The sequence below is a fragment of the Mobula birostris genome, chromosome 20 (genome assembly GCF_030028105.1).
Source record: "Mobula birostris isolate sMobBir1 chromosome 20, sMobBir1.hap1, whole genome shotgun sequence".
NCBI lineage: Eukaryota > Metazoa > Chordata > Chondrichthyes > Myliobatiformes > Myliobatidae > Mobula > Mobula birostris.
In genome coordinates, this window is record NC_092389.1 from 59319422 (window position 1) to 59334952 (window position 15531).

Consider the following 15531-nt stretch of genomic DNA (forward strand, 5'->3'; position numbering starts at 1 on the left):
AAAGCAGGGAAGTAGCCAACTCAGTGGTGGAGGAGTGAAAGTATGCCTGGAGCCGGAATAAGTGACCAAATCACATTTCACATCAGTATTGAATAGGCAATAGAAAATAGATGCAGGACTGGGCCATTCGGCCCCTCCAGCCAGCACCGCCATTCACTGTCATCATGGCTGATCATCCACAATCAGTATCCGGTTCCAGCTTATCCCCATAACCTTTGATTCCGCTATCTTTAAGAGCTCTGTCCATCTCTTTCTTGAAAATATCCAGAGACTTAGCCTCCACTGCCTTCTGGGGCAAAGCATTCCGCATATCCACTACTCTCTGGGTGAAAAAGATTTTCCTCAACTCCGTTCTAAATGGCCTACCCCTAATTCTTAAACTGTGGCCTCTGGTTCTGAACTCACCCATCAGCGGGAACATGCTTCCTGCCTCCAGCGTGTCCAATCCCTTGATAATCTTATATGTTTCAATAAGATCCCCTTTCAGCCTTCTAAACTCCAGTGTATACAAGACCAGTCGCTCCAATCTTTCAACATATGACAATCCCGCCATCCCGGGAATTAACCTTGTGAAGCTACACTGTGATCCCTCAATAGCAAGAATGTCCTTCCTCAAATTTAGAGACCAAAAGTGCGCACAATATTCCAGCTGTGGTCTTACCGGGACCCTGTACAGCTGCAGAAGGACCTTTTTGCTCCTATACTCAATTCCCCTTGTTGTGAAGGCCAGCATGCGGTTAGCTTTCTTCACTGCCTGCTGTACCTGCGTGCTTCTTTTCAGTGACTGATGTACAGAAACACTCAGATCTCGTTGTACTTCCCTTTTTCCTAACTTGACTCCATTTAAATAATAATCTGCCTTCCTGTTCTTACCACCAAAGTGGATAACCTCATATTTATCCACATTAAACTGCATTTGCTATGTATCCGCCCACTCACCCAGCCTGTCGAAGTCACCCTGCATTCTCATTACATTCTCCTCACATTTCACACTGCCACTCAGCTTTGTGTCATCTGCAAATTTGCTAATGTTACTTTTAATCCTTCCATCCAAATCATTAATGTATATTGTAAACAGCTGCGGTCCTAGCACTGAACCCTGCGGTGCCCCACTGGTCACCGCCTGCCATTCCGAAAGTGACCCGTTAATCGCTACTCTTTGTCTCTTGTCAGCCAGCCAATTTTCATTCCATGTCAGGACTCTGCCCCCAATACCATGGGTCCTAATTTTGCCCACTAATCTCCTATGTTGGACTTTATCAAAGGTTTTTTGAATGTCCAAATACACTATATCCACTGGCACTCCCTTATCCATTTTCATAGTTACATCCTCAAAAAATTCCAGAAGATGAGTCAAGCACGATTTCCCCTTCGTAAAACTATGCTGACTGGGACCGATCCTGTTCCTGCATCCAAAAGTGTCGTAATTTCATTTTTATAATTGACTCCAGCATCTTTCCCACCACTGACATCAGGCTAACCGGTCTATAATTCCGTTTTCTCTCGCCCTCCTTTCTTAAAGAGAGGGACAACATTAGCCACCCTCCAATCCACAGGAACTGATCCTCAATCTATTGAACATTAGAAAATGATTACCAATGCGTCCACGATTTCTAAAGTCACCTCCTTAAGTACCCTGGGATGCAGACCATCAGGTCCCGGGGACTTACCAGCCTTCAGACCCAACAGTCTATCCAGCACCATTTCCTGCCTAATATAAATTTCCTTCAGTTCATCTATTACCCGAGGTCCTTTGGCAACTGCAATATCTGGGAGATTGTTTGTGTCTTCCCTTGTTATCCAAAGTACCTGTTGAACTCGTCTGCCGTTTCCTTGTTCCCCATAATAAATTCACCCGTTTCTGTATTTAAGTGCCCAGTTTTGGTCTTAACTACTTTTTGTTCCCTTTCGCATACCTAAAGAAGCTTTTACTATCCTCCTTTATATTCTTGGCTAGGTTACCTTCGTACCTCATTTTTTTTTCTCCGCGTATTGCCTTTTTAGTTACCTTCTGTTGCTCTTTAAAAGTTTCCAAATCCTCCAGCTTCCCACTTATCTTCGCTAAGTTATACTTCTTCTCCTTTATTTTTATACTGTCCATTACTTCCCTTGTCAGCCACGGCCTCCCCTTACTCCCCTTAGGATCTTTCTTTCTCTTTGGAATGAACTGATTATGCACCTTCGGCATTATTCCCAGAAAAACCTGCCATTGTTGTCCCACTGTCATCCCTGCTAGGGTGTTGTTCCATTGAACTTTGGCAAGCTCCTCCCTCTTAGCACCATAGTTCCCTTTGTTCAACTGTAATACTGACACTTCCGATTTTCCCTTCTCCTTCTCAAATTGTAGATTAAAGCTTATCATATTATGGTCACTACCTCCTAATGGCTGCTTTACCTCGAGGACCCTGATCAAATCCGGTTCATTGTTCAACACTAAATCTAGAATTGCGTTCTCTCTCAAAGGCTCCAGTACAAGCTGTTCCAAGAATCCATCTCGGAGGGGCTCCACAAACTCCCTTTCTTGGGGTCCAGTACCAACCTGGTTCCTCCAGTCTACCTGCATGTTGAAATTCCCCATAAAAGCTGTAGCATTACTTTAGCGACATGCCAGTTTTAACTCTTGATTCAACTTACATCCTATATCCAGACTACTGTTTGGGGGCCTGTAGATAACTCCAATTATGATCTTTCTACCCTTAGAATTTCTCAGCTCCATCCATACTGACTCTACGTCTGCTGATTCTATGTTCCCCCTCGCAAGGGACTGAATATCATTCCTCACCAACAGAGTCACCCCACCCACTCTGTCCATCAGTCTGTCCCTTCGATAGGACGTATACGTTGAATATTCATTTCCCAGGCCCTGTCCACTTGAAGCCATGTCTCTGTTATTCCCACAACATCATACTTACCAATTTCCAACTGTGCCTCAAGCTTATCCACTTTATTTCTTATACTCCGTGCATTCATATACAATACTTTTAATTCAATACTCCCCTCCCCTCCCATATCAATTCCTGTTTCGCTTGGCCATACTGTACGATCCCTTCTTGAGCTTTCTGCTCTGTTGATTCTGCTGTCGTTCTTAACTTTTCTTATTCTGACTTTCCCTTTATCTCCATCCTTATATTTCCAGTTCGTCCCCTCCCGCCCCGCCCCCCGCCCCACTACTTAGTTTAAACACACCCGTGTTTCAGAGGCAAACCTGCCTGCCAGAATGCTGGTTCCCCGCTTATTAAGGTGCAACCCGTCCCTTTTAAACAATTCATCCTTACCCCGAAACATACCCCAGTGGTCCAAGAATGTAAATCCTTGCTTCCTGCACCAGTTACTCAGCCACACATTCAGATCCATTATCTCCCTGTTCTTGCCCACTCCAGCACGGGGAACTGGAAGCAAACTGGAGATAACCACCCTGGAAGTCCTGCTTTTCAGCCTTCTCCCGAGTTCTCTGAAGTCGCGCTGTAGAATGTCTTTCCTCTTCTTCCCCACGTCATTTGTGCCGACATGCACCACCACTTCCGGATGTTCACCTTCACTCTTGAGGATGTCCTGCAATCGGTCCATGACATCCTGGATCCCGGCACCAGGGAGGCAACACACCATCCTTAAATCTCGCCTGTTGCCTCAGAAACCCCTTTCTGCACCTCTCACTATGGAGTCCCCTACTACCACGGCTCTGCCTGACGTCTCTCCTCGGCTTTGCTTCAGCGCCAGTTGTTGACTGGCTGACCTGACCGCCTCTCAGGCTGGCAGTGTCTTCTGTCCCGACAGCTTCCAAGAGGGTGAACCTGTTTACGAGAGGTACATCCCCCGGGGTCTCCTGTACTTCAAACATCCTTTCCTTCCTCATCGTCGCTCCTCTTCTCTCTTCCGCTATCCTCGATGTAACGACCTCGCTGTAGGTCCTGTCCAGAAATCTCTCGTTTTCCCGGATGAAGCTGAGGTCATCCAGTTGCCTCTCCAGTGCTGCAACACGGTCCTTCAGAAGCTGAATCTGGACACATTTTCCGCAGTTGTAGGAGCCAGAGGCACCATCAGTGTCCCTGACCTCCCACATCATGCACACAGCACACTGAATCAGCCTAGCGGTCATTTCTTCACCACTTCTCACCCTCTCTCCAACTGTGGCGTAGTCTTCTCCCTCAGCCTCCTCGCCGAAGACTCTCGAACCAAAGACTCACCCTTCTCTCATAAGGCCCTTCCCTCGACAGGCCGCTCCCTCGGAGCAAACCTTGATTATATTAGCTGATAATTTGAGTAATTAGTTTCACCTGCCGCGCCTCCGCCGACCTTGAAGGTCTGTGTTGCTGGCTGCTCTCGACCGGCTTTTAAACCAACCGCTCCTGCTCAGCCAATCCCCGCACTCTCTCCTTCACTGCCGCGCCTCCGCCGACCTTGAAGGTCTGTGTTGCTGGCTGCTCACGACCGGCTTTTAAATCAACCGCTCCTGCTCAGCCAATCCCCGCACTCTCTCCTTCACTGCCGCGCCTCCGCCGACCTTGAAGGGGTTACTGTGGGGGTTACTTGAAGGTTGGGGTTACTGTGGCTGAAGCTCTCGTCAGGAAAATGGACGGGCAATATTTTTTTTTTGTCTCCACCCGGAAGGCCGTAATAAGGGAAAACCGCAAGAGAAGACGGGGACCAGATTCGCAGCCTGGTCTCGGCGTCTTCTCAGGATTTGCCCCTCTGGATGGAGTCTAAGTAATAGGCACCCAAGTTCATTGGATGTTTCAAGGTTCTCATGAAAGTAAACTCTTCCGCTTACACCTTGTAGCTCCCAGGATCGATCCCACCTTCCACATTTCCAAACTCAATCCTGTAAATACCAACCCGTTAGCCCCACCGCCATCAGTCCCGCTGCCGCCCATGTTTGTTGCTGGGGAACAGGTCTTCATGGTAAAATGAACTCGGGACTCAGGAACTGTTCGGCATGTTGGACAGTTCCTCGTGGACTGACTGAGATTCGGAGCCGAGTGACGCCGCTGGGTTCCTGGAGGGGACAACGTGGATCGGGCGCTCGTCCTTGTCAAATATCATCATCTCTCCCAGTGGCCAGGGCCGTCAGGATTCGGTCAAAGGGGATGGGGCCCTGTTACGATGCGCAGCCTACCACGCCAGCTTCCGAGGTTCAGACGCTCCGATTCTCCAAAATATGGCGAACTGTCGCTGTCCTTTTAAATATTCATGTCTGCTCCGCTAATTGGCGTCCATGTTTTGGCGCCAGGATTTTAATATTTAAAGAGCAGCTCAACTCAGCTTCGGTGTTGAAACGTCAGCTTGACTTTGGGTTCTGGTCTAGCGTCTAGCTTAGAACATGTTATTCCTTTCAGACCGATATTGTGTTTCGATTCTAGTCTCGGATTCTCCAGCTCTTGGGTCCTTACCATCCTCGCCTTGTTCTCTTGTCATAATTCCCACTTGAAACGGACGACAGGCTACTTGCCAACTACCTCAGCTCGAAACACTAGAAAATCTGCAGATGCTGGAAATCCAAATCAACACTCACGGAATGCTGGAGGAACTCAGCAGGCCAGGAGGCTTCAAAGGTAAAGAGTAAACAGTCGATTTTTCGGGCTGAGTCCCTGCTTCAGATTGACTTACCTCCACATCTGCAAATATTCAGAATGAAGTTTATTCCATTCTGTTAGGAAAGTGAAGATGTCTGGGACAAACTTTTCAAACACCAGACACTCTGTCGAGGATGCCATGCAAACAGTGAGTACACTGAAGCTGACTGCCCTCATGGAAGATGCCAACATCTATTTCGCTCAGGTAAGTGAAATCAATCCGGCATCACAGAGTGAACTGAACGAAATTCGCGATGATGTAAAAGGATGAAATCTGCTGATGGAGGGACCTAATGAAGAGTCTCGGGTCGATACATCGACTATTTATTCCCATCCAGAGATGCTGCCTGACCTGCTGAGCTCCTCCAGAACACTGTGTGTATTGCTCCAAATCTGCAGCAAGGTCAGGCAATACTGTGAGCATCGCTGGCCATCTGTTCCAAAAGAAGCTCACCAACGCAGACCTTACTGGCGTCAAGAAAACATACTCACATGCTTGATTGTTTGCTGTAAAAAGGCTCCATACTCGTCATTCCTGCTTCTCAAAAGTCAGGGATATCAAGACATCGAGAAACGTCGCCGTAGAGCAAGGCAATCCGTGTGGTGGCCCGGTCTGAGCACACAGCTAGGAGATTACGTAAAGACATGTGAAGCATGCGGAAACCTGTACAAAAATCATGCGGATCCCTTTCCGTCGCGCAGAATTCCAACACTGTCGATGAAAAATTGCGGGCACAGACATCTTCGAGCTGAAAAGAGATAAATATCTTCTCACTCTTGATCACTCCTGGAAAGCTGAGGTGTCCAAGCTGTCCTCAGCAGTTTTTTCAGCAGCTGAAAGCTGTATTCACTCACCATGGAATGCCAGAGACACTTGTGTCACACAAAGACCCGCAATTCAGCAGCCCAGAATCCAAGGCCTTCGGTAGGGATTATGAGTTCAAACACCAGACAAACAGTCCCTGAGTTTGATGGCCGTGCATGAGGTTTCGGGTGAATCCTGAAGGAGCCCTCAAAGGTTCTGACTGTGACTAAGTTACTGCAGAAGTCGGAGAGTTTCGTGAATCTGAAAGTATTTATTCATCACCACAAACAGACATTTTCTTAGGGACTCTCTCGGTAGAGTCCCCCAGACAGAAACTTTATCAAGAGTTTAAACACTTGAGGAGAATGGTAACAGTAGTAATTCAATACAAGTTCACAAGCTACAATGACAGACTATACTTCAATATTCAGCAAATGATTCTGTTGAAGTACACATTCACATTGGAGAACATTTAATTGATGGCAGCGACAGACGCAAAAAGCTGTCAGAACTCAGCAGGCCAGGCTGTATGAATGAAAACGAGTACAGTCGCCGTTCCGGGCCGAGAACCTTCGGCTGCACTGGAAGAAGAGATCAGTCAGAGTTAGAAGGGGACCTGCTGAGTTCCTCCAGCATTTGGTGTGTGTTACTTGGATTTCCAATATCTGCCGATTTTATCTTGCTTTTTTTTATTTCATAAGGCAGCTCGGAAGGTTCAGGTATCTTTGTCAGAAGAAATAAAAACTCACACAATTAATTCACTAAATTAATCTCAATGTGTCATCCCGGGAATTGAACCTGTCTGATGTAATGTGTTTATAAATCATTTAAAAACCTTCATTGTTAAATCTCTTGAAATCTGTCCCTGTGGAGTTGCTAAATGGTATTAAAAACCCCAGGTATGTGCTGCCTTAACATTTCATTCGGAGAGATCGCCTGTAGCACAGGGGGACAAATCACTGGACAGAGAAAATGTCTGCAATGTTGGATCGGTACCGGAGTGTGGAGAAAATATTGTACATGTTGATTGCCGTCATTGGAGTTCCTGGTGAGTGAGCAGAGTAATTCATGTTTGGTGTTTCTGTTAACCGCTGTGAATCTGGTTGTGTTAATTTGACGATCATCCAACCTGATGAACGTTGCACAAATATCGGTCAGAGATATCGATCCTGTTAATGCAACAGTCTGATTTTTCATATTTAATGACACGAGGAGCAAAGCCTCCGACTCTCCTCTAACTAACGGGATTGACTCCAACGTTGCTGTGCCTTTAATAACACCTTCTCCAGATTTATCCCAGTGCTGGGGACAGGCAGCTCTCCGGGAAGGGATGGGTGGTAGGGTTTTAGCGGGACCTTGTCCCAGTGCAGTGGGCAGGCAGCTCTCCGGGAATGTGTGATGGGGAAGATGTCAATGCGTCATTGTCCAGAGTTGTGCCAGTGCTGGGGACAGGCAGCTCTCCGGGAAGGGATGGGTGGCAGGGTTTTAGCGGGACCTTGTCCCAGTGCAGTGGGCAGGCAGCTCTCCGGGAATGTGTGATGGGGAAGGTGTCAATGGGTCATTGTCCAGAGTTGTGCCAGTGCTGGGGACAGGCAGCTCTCCGGGAAGGTGCGATGGGGAAGGTTTTAGTGGGACATTGTCCAGAGTTGTAATAGTGCTGGGGACAGACAGGCAGCTCTCTGGGAAGGGATGGGTGGTAGGGTTTTAGCGGGACCTTGTCCCAGTGCAGTGGGCAGGCAGCTCTCCGGGAATGTGTGATGAGGGAGGTTTTAATGGAACATTGTCCAGAGTTGTAGTAGTACTGGGGACAGACAGGCAGCTCTCCGAGAAGGGATGGGTGGTAGTGTTTTAGCGGGACCTTGTCCATGGTTGTCGCAGTGCAGGGGACAGGCAATTATGTGTGAAGGGGTGAATAGGCGAGTTTTAATGGGACATTATCTGGAGTTGTGCCAGTGCTGGGGAGCGAGGTTCTTCGGCAAGGTAATACCGGGTCAGTTTAATGACACCTGTCTGGAGCAGTCCTAGTGCTGGGGACAGGCAGCTCGCCGGGAGGGTGTGACTGGGAGTGGTTCACATTGTGAAGTTCGCTGCTTCTGAGCTATTAGTCAGAGCTACACTATAGTCCTATAGTTCACGTCTCCCTGTAAAGTCTGTCACGGTCGGATCCCACTGCCTGTTGGTTGATAATTGCGTCTGATCCCCTGAACCAGAATCCACCAATCTGCAGACGTGTTTTATCGAATTGAACTGCGCTGTAGAATTAATCCATTAAGGCAGCCATCCAGCCTCAGGTTACTAAGTTGTTCCTGTTTGCTCCCTGTGACCCATCGTAAATCGGGGCAACGCTTCGTCGTGAAGAAGGGTCTCGGCCCGATAGGAGAGATTGTGCAATTCCATTAGTTCTATCTGACTTGCTGAGTTCATCCAATATTTTGGGCGTCTTGCTCCCCTCTGCCTCCCTTCTCGGCCCCATCAGATGCTGAGTTTCCAGAGGCTTGGTCATTCACGGTTAAATCAGTGAAACCGGCCCCATCGGCGACTGGAATCCGGATCAGCACCTATTGTTGCTCAAACAACTGGTTTTTATCGCCGACGATTGCCCTCGCATCGTCTTCTTTCCACACCGGAGATGGCAGGTCAGAGACAGGGTGACCCGTGTCTGCTGTTAGGTTAGCAGCCGTTCACAGACTCCAGCACTCCTGATCTTCAGCTTAATAAACCTTTGTTAATTCCCGAAGAATGTGTTCAGTGATGCCCAGTCTCCCTATCTCTTCCTCTTTCCCCCTCCCCCTCTCCAGTGAATTTAGTGGCGATTGTGATCCTGTCCCGTGGAAAGTGCGGCCTCTCTACCTGCACCACTCGCTACCTGGTGGCCATGGCAGCGGCCGATCTACTGACTATTGTCATAGAGGTCTTGTTTCAAATCCATTTGTATTACTTCACGAGGAATGTACTGGACATCACCCCTGTGTGCAGTGTTATCGAAGTACTGACGTTCACAGCCGCAGACTGTTCTGTCTGGTTCACCGTCACTTTCACCTTTGATCGGTTTGTCGTCATTTGCTGCCAGAAGCTGAAAACAAAATATTGCACAGGGAAAACTGCGGCTGTGGTTCTGACAACAACCGGCGTGCTGTTCTGTCTGAAAAACATACCCCGATACTTCACACGGGAACCCTTTGTGATTATCGACAATGTACCGTGGTTCTGTAATCTCATAGACAATTATTTCACTGACCCCGGGTGGGTAGTATATGACTGGCTCGATACGGTTTTAACTCCGCTCCTCCCTTTCGCTGGGATCCTGCTGCTCAACGCTCTGACAGCCAGACACATTTTAGTGGCCAGTCGGGTCCGTAAGGGGCTGAAGGGTCAGAGCAAGGGGGAGAACCGCAGTGACCCGGAGATGGAGAGCAGGAGGAGGTCTGTGGTTTTACTCTTCACCCTCTCCGGCAGCTTCATCCTCCTGTGGATGATACCGGTTGTAAATATCATATATTATCAGGTCTCAGGAAAGGGATTTGATTTCAATGATTCCGAATGGATCTTTCACTACGTGGGGTTTTTGCTGAGGAATTTCAGCTGCTGCACGAACACATTTATCTACGTGGTGACTCAGTCGAAATTCAGGGAGCAGTTGATCAGCGCGGTGAAATATCCGGTCACCTCGGTGCTTCAGTTCATGAATAAAGCCGCGTCCTGAGCACAAGCCAGAGGCGGCCGCTGTGTCTCCAATACGGGCTCCAGCTCCTCACATTTACCGCCTGATCTCCCAGGTGTTGTTCACGAGCGGATTATCCCATTGACCGACAGCTCCGCCACATCAGGACAGTGTGTGCTTGGGAGGGATAAAGCACCATCCAGGAGCCTCAGTACCTGATTGGCCCAGCCAGATATCAGTCCAAGATGTACTCCAGAATGCCACCCAGTCACTGGTCTGCTGATATGTCCATCTATTCCCATTCCAGCCCACCAATTTCACAGTCTGACGTTCCCAGAAGACGACATGGGGTCTCCTCTGATGCGGATGAACTAATCCAGCATCAATCACACCAGTCTCCTCCTCCTCCCCCCACTGAATGATTGGCCGATTTGAAAAATAGGGCGGGCTTTGGATAAACGGCGGTTGTCTCTCCAACTTAAAGGCGCATTCCCGCTACTAACTCAACTGGAGTGTGGTGCGCAGAATTGGGAATAAGACCCTCACTCTTTTTTTTTTTCTAATGAAAGCTAAATTACTCCAACAAACCCTACATATTGTAAGTTATGAAATGCAATACCATGAGTTACGTTCGTCCCTCCGCAAGTTAAGAATGTTTTAAAATTATAGATATCAGCCCCCCAAAGATCGTAATGAAGCCTGCATTTGAGTTATTTCTGCATGATATGCTTCACCCTGAAGTAGGTGTTCAACTGTTTCATAATGACAAAACCTACACGACCCAGAACGATATTTTGCAGCACAACATAATGTACAATTGAGCACAGTATAGCCAATTCTGAGCCGTATCGATATAATTATTTCCGTCCTTTTTCTTACTCCTTTCACCCACAAACTTAACAGTTTTATGTAAATGTGTCTCCCCTTGTGCCCATTAACCCGTCAGTCTTGCCAGAAGAACCAACCCTACAAACCTCAGCTTCTGATTTGTTCATTGGGAGGTCTTCATCCATTGTTGATTTTTTAACAACACTTGTAACTAAACAGTCAACCCGCCCATTCCTCTGAGCAGTTCTGTGTGCAGAGACCCACAAGAAAGGGACATAAAGAACAATACTTTGAATATGAAATAATGTTTCATGAGTTCCCAATAGTAAATCTGACCAACTCCCAGAACGTGTCTTAAGAAGATCATCAAAACCGAAAAAGCGTCTGAACAAATTACAATTTTACATGGACAAAATTCCTCCACCTACTTTAAGCCTGAAAAGATGGCAATACGTTCTGCTGTATATACTGTAAATGGTTGGCGAGTCCTTTCTTTATCGTCACCTGTTACTCAGGCACAAAAACAGCCACACCAACATTCCCACTTAAATTATTTTTGATTAGTCTGAATTAATGGTTGACATATCGTAATAATTTCCTTCATACTCTGTTGAATCAACAGACTCCCGGGCATAACAGAATCCTTGGACTTTATTGAACTGTGTGACCAAATATTGAATAGTCAGAGGGAGAACAAGGTGGGGTTTCAGAGAATGTGACCGTGGGCAACCTTGCGTAATCCAGCAATCCCGCCTTCCCAGCGTGATAAGATCCCAGCACCTAAAAGTAAAAACACTCTTCCTGTGGTGTTTCCAATAGTCTTCCAACCCAACTTTAATGATCATTTCTTTGCCGCTCAAATTTATCCAGTATGTTAACATCGACTGCCATCTCCATAAATGTAATTGTAATTGTCCCATTTCAACCAGTAAAGACAAAACAAGGGACGACCTTACTGCATCACAACACAATCTTAAAGCCTGTGGTTGTATCACACCCGTATAGTTGAATATTAATCTAATCCATAAGCCACACAACCATAATCAAGAACAGATCCAATTAAACAGATGAAAATGGTCAAGAGTGATAATCATGTAGCACGCCAGAACACCCACAGACACCTGAGAATATTTAATACTCCTTTATATTGTTGTTTTACTGATATGGCGCTTCTGTGTCAGCTTGTTATCGACCCACTTGCCTGGAAATCTTACCACTGATATAACTTCAAGAGTTTGACCATATCATTTCAAATCCACTGCAGGTCTATTTATACCATTTGTAAAACAAATAACTTGTGCATTAGCTACTGAAAGCTTAAATCCTCATCTGTTTGCCTGTGCTTCAAATTTGTTAATTGCCAATTGCATCCAATATACAGTATCATTGAAATTCCTACCTCTAATCCATAAAGCTGCACCATCTGAATATAGTGATTAACCCACCCCAGTGGCTATCTCACAGAAAATATCATTAATCATAATATTAAACAATAAAAGGTTAGTCCTGACGAAGGGTCTCGGCCTGAAACGTCGACTGCACCTCTTCCGAGAGATGCTGCCTGGCCCGCTGCGTTCACCAGCAACTTTGATGTGTGTTGCTTGAATTTACAGCATCTGCAGAATTCCTGCTGTTTGTAAAGGTTACAAATGCTGCCTTATGGCTTCTCAGTCTCTATCTCATAGAAACCCGAATGCAACTGGTCCACCCGTGCCAGCACAGACTGTCCAAATATAAAACTCAAAATATATGCAATCTTTCCCTCAATCTTTTTCATAATTTAATCAAAATTCATCCTTCCATAAATATCGTATGCCTTTTCAATGTCAGAAAATGCTATTACATCATTATTTAATTGTACTTTCTTAATGTTATCTTCTAAACCAAAAACTGAATCTAATGTCATATTAGCCTTCTGAAATCCACATTGATAAAGCTATATATCACCTTTTTTATCCAAAATATATTTCAAACGCTCTATTTATAAAACTGAGAGGTTAACGATAAGGCCTGCAACTGGAAGTATCAGGCGTAGAGCCTCTAGAATGCCTTTTTTTCATGACTAAAGCAGCTAGCCTCATCTATAAATGCGATTTTAAAATCTTATTATCTCAACAGACTTGTCAGTCAGATGGCTAATCATAAATTAACACATTATCGTTTCCTGGAGACATTTGACCTGCATTAATAATAACCAAACACGAACAGGAGAAAATCTGCAGATGCTGGAAATTCAAGCAAAATACACAAAATGCTGGAGGAACTCACCAGGTAAGTTTTTTTTTTCTTTTTTTTATACCTACCGTCCTGCAGATGTGCCTCTGCCCAAACTTCGACTGTACTCTTTTCCAAAGCTACTCCCTGCCTTGCTGAGTTCCTCCAGCATTGTCTGTGTGTTTCCCGAATTGATAATAGCCTTCTTAAGTTCACAGAAAGAGAATTCTACATCAGTGATACTATCACTACTACGACTGCCTTTCAATATGTTGCACGGGGCGACTGAGGAGAACTCAAGTGCAGGACACCGGCACGTCGACTGAGTTGGGGATGCTGGCGTAGACGTGAACGTAGAACAGCAAACCGGAGGAATCTTGACAAGGTAACGGGATCTACAGGGACTGTCTTGAAACTAAACCTGAACTCGAAACTAAATTTAGAACTAACGGTTCTGAGCGAACGAGAGAACGAAGTATCATACAAGGATAGACGAACAAACTGGCGACCTGTGATTCCGACTCCATCGTACTCATTTCAGTCTCTGATGCAAACCAGATGTACTGTAATTAAGTAAACTAGCAGCAATTGGAAATCTAATGACTGAAATTAGGGCATAATCAGGGAGAGAGGATTGTTGAAGGGGAACAGCCAAACGGAACCAAGACACAATGCGTCAGGGCATTCACAGAGAACCTCATCTCTACATTTTCATTTCACTGAACAGCAACTCAGCCAGTGATAACAGCGGACAGAGATGGGTCTGAGATACAATAGGCCGGGTGGAAATCTGCGCCATGTTCCGGCCCCTCTATTCTGCTCCATTGCCATGGTGGAGTTCAGCGAATTACTTCTGTGGGTGGTCGCTGGTCTCGGCGTCCACAAGGACAGGCGTGGTTCCCTTTCGACGCCTCGGTCAGTCCGTTCCCAGATGTTTGCGGTGGCTGAGGAAAAGTGATTTTGCAAGAACCGAACAAGAAATACATAACTACAGCTCCCAGAAGGCCCTGCGGACTGCCCTGTTCGACAGTTGCAGCTGATTGAGCGCGGGGCCCGACCGGAGTTGTAGTTCAAATCAAAAGCGGGTGCTTGTGAATTAAGTTCAATAGTTTCTGTTTGAACAATTCGTGTCATTTGTATACTATTAGGCAGGAACTTGGGAGGATAAATTTGGAGCAGATTTATTTCGGGAAATGCTAGGCAGAAATGTGGCAAGTAGAAGAAAAAAGTTTACCAACGTTTCGAGAAATTTGGTACTGTTAGAATTCTAGAAAATTACAGGGATGGCAGGAAGGAGATGAAGAATGAAATTGGGAGGGCTAGAAGTGGCCATGAGTAGGCATTGGCGAGCAGGATTAAGGAAAGCTCCAAGGCATTCGACAAGTATGTGAAGAGCAAGAGGACGAGCCGTCTGTGAACTTGACCAATCGGGAGCGATTGTGGAAACATGTGCCTGGAGTCCAGAGCCGGTAGCGGAGGTACTTAATGAATACTTTGCTTCAGTATTCACCAAGGAAAAGGACCTTGGCAGTTGCCGGGTGCAGCGAGCTGAAACACTTCAGCATATAGAACTTAAGTAAGAGGATGTGCTAACTTTGAAAGGTACAACGTTAGATAAGTCGCCGGGATCGGATAGAGCACAGCCCATGTTAATGTGGGAAGCAAAGCAGGAGATTCCTGAGTCTCTGGCAAAGATCTTTACATCATAAATAGGGATGGGAAAAGTACCAGAGGATGGGAAGTTTGCAAAGGAGGTTGCAATGTTGGAGGCGAAGCACAGGAGGTTCATGAAGTTGACTCCAGAGATGAGGGGGTTAGACTATGAGGTGAGATTGAGTTACCTGCGGCGGTACTTGCTGGAATTCAGAAGATTGATAGGAGATCTTAGAGAAACGTACACAATTATGAAAGGGATAGATAAGATAGAGGTAGGGAAGTTGTTTCCACTGGTAGGTGGTTCTAGAACTCGAGGACATAGCCTTAAGATTCGGGGGAGTAAACTTAGGACGGAGCTGAGGATAAACTGCTTTACCCCGAAGTGTGGTAAATCTCCGGAATCCTCTGTCCGATGGAGCAGTGGAGACGAAAACACCGAATATATTTAAGACAAGGCTGGATAGAGTTTTGCATAGTTGAGGAATTAAGGTTATGGGGGAAAGGCAGGTAGGTTGAGATAAGTCCATGGTCAGATCAGCCGTGATCTTACTGAATGGCTTGATGGGCCTGATCCTGTTTCTAATCTTCTAATGTTCTAAGTGCTGTTCCCTTTTTCGGGAAAGGGAGTAGAGATGACCCGGGAAATTATAGACCAGTGAATCCTAATTCAGTGGCGGTCAAGTTGTTTGAAAAGCTCCTGAGATGCGGGATTCATAAGCATTTGCAAGAAATAATCTAATTAGTCAGATCGGCTTTCTCGAGGGTAGGTTATGCCTCACGATCCCGATTGAATTCTT

At 46.2% G+C, this 15531-nt stretch overlaps 1 pseudogene; it reads left to right on the forward strand.

The window, feature by feature from the left end:
* The first annotated feature begins 7255 nt into the window (after positions 1-7255).
* Positions 7256-10078, forward strand: LOC140185328 (probable G-protein coupled receptor 139; annotated as a pseudogene).
* The last annotated feature ends 5453 nt before the right edge of the window (positions 10079-15531 follow it).